Consider the following 1937-nt stretch of genomic DNA (forward strand, 5'->3'; position numbering starts at 1 on the left):
CCTGGAACAAACAGGAGCCCACTGGAAAATGACAGCCTGGGAAGGAGGTGTGTTCTCTATAGCTTCATTGTCAGACCTTCTGCCTGCTGAAGCCGTAAATGGGGTCTGGGGAAAATAGGAGCCGAATGGAAGGTGACAGCCTGGGAAGGAGGTGTTGTGTCCATAGATTCAGTGTCAGAGCTGCTACCTGCTGAAGTACTGATAACGGCTGAAGCCCTAAATGGGGGGCTCAGGAAAACAGGAGCCAAATGGAAAAAGACAACCTGCGAAAGAAGTGTGGTGTCCATAGGTTCAGTATCAGAACTTCTACCTGCTGAAGCTATAAATGGGTGGCTGTGGAAAACAGGAGCCAAATGGAAAATGACAGCCTGGGAAGGAGGTGTGTTGTCCATAGGTTCTGTGTCAGAGCTTCTGCCTGTTGAAGCCAACAATGGGAGGATGGGGAAAGCAGGAGCCGAATGGAAAATGACAGCCAGAGGAGGAGGTGTGTTGTCCATAGGTTCATTGTCAGGGTTTCAACCTGTTGAAGTACCCATGACGGCTGAATCCGTAAAAGGGGGGCTGAGTAAACCAGGAGCAGAATGGAAAATGACATCCTGGGAATGAGGTGTGGTGTCCATAGGTTCAGTGTCAGAGCTTCTGCCTGCTGAAGCCGTCGATTGGGGTTCGGGAAAACAGGAACCGAATGGAAAATGTCAGCCTGGGAATGAACTGTGTTGTCCACAGTTTCAGTGTCAGAGCTCCTGCCTCTGGAGGCCAAAAATGGGGGCCTGGAAAAAAAAACAGCCGAATGGAAAATGACAGCCTCGGAAGGCGGTGTGATGTTCATAGGTTCAGTGTCAGAGCTTCTGCAAGCTGAAGCCGTAAATGGGGTCTGGGGAAAACAGGAGCCGAATGGAAAGTGACAGCCTGGGAAGGAGGTGTTGTGTCCATAGGTTCAGTGTCAGAGCTGCTACCTGCTGAAGTACTGATAACGGCTGAAGCCCTAAATGGGGGGCTCAGGAAAACAGGAGCCAAATGGAAAATGACAACCTGCGAAAGAAGTGTGGTGTCCATCGGTTCAGTATCAGAACTTCTACCTGCTGAAGCTATAAACGGGTGGCTGTGGAAAACAGGAGCCGAATGGAAAATGACAGCCTGGGTAGGAGGTGTGGTGTCCATAGGTTCGGTGTCAGAGCTTCTGCCTGCTGAAGCCGTAAATTGGGAGCTGGGGATTACAGGAGCCGAGTAGATAATGACAGCTGGGAAGGAGGTGTGGTGGTGTCCATAGGTTCAGTGTCATTGCTTCTGCATGCTGAAGCCGTAAATGGGGGTTTCGGGGAAAACAGGAGGTAAATGGAAAATGACAGCCTGGGATGGAGTTGTGTTGTCCAAAGGTTCAGTGTCAGACCTTCTGCCTGTTGAAGTCTACATTGGGGGGATGGGGAAAACAGGAGCCGAATGGAAAATGACAGCCTGAGAAGGAGGTGTGTTGTCCATAGGTTCAGTGTCAGAGCTTCAACCTGTTGAAGTACCTATGACGGCTGAATCCGTAAAAGTGGGACTGAGGAAACAGGAGCAGAATGAAAAATGACAGCCTGGGAAGGAGGTGTGGTGTCCATAGGTTCAGTGTCACAACTTCTGCCTGCTGAGGCCGTAAATTGGGGGGCTGGGGAAAACAGGAGCCGAATGGAAGATAACAGCCTGGGATGGAGGTGTTGTGTCCATAGGTTCAGAGTCAGAGCTGCTACGTGCTGAAATACCGATGACGGCTGAAGCCCTAAATGGGGGCTCAGGAACACAGGATCCGAATGGAAACTGACAGCCTGGGATGGAGGTGTTTTGTCCATAGATTCAGTGTCAGAGCTTCTGCCTGCTGAAGCCGTAAATGGGGGCTGGGGAAAACAGGAACCGAATGGAAAAAGACAGCCTGGGAACGAGGTGTGGTTTCCATTGAT

The 1937-nt window shown here is 50.7% G+C and overlaps 1 long non-coding RNA gene across 1 annotated transcript; it reads left to right on the plus strand.

The window, feature by feature from the left end:
- Positions 1-6: 6 nt before the first annotated feature.
- Positions 7-1897, plus strand: LOC113617232 (uncharacterized). The gene is made up of 2 exons (XR_003431554.1): positions 7-920; positions 1467-1897. It is a non-coding gene; the product is annotated as an uncharacterized LOC113617232 (long non-coding RNA).
- The last annotated feature ends 40 nt before the right edge of the window (positions 1898-1937 follow it).

This window comes from Aethalodelphis obliquidens, unplaced genomic scaffold (genome assembly GCF_003676395.1).
Source record: "Aethalodelphis obliquidens isolate GAN/ISIS:26980383/991018 unplaced genomic scaffold, ASM367639v1 scaffold3430, whole genome shotgun sequence".
In the NCBI taxonomy this organism is placed as follows: Eukaryota; Metazoa; Chordata; class Mammalia; order Artiodactyla; family Delphinidae; genus Aethalodelphis; species Aethalodelphis obliquidens.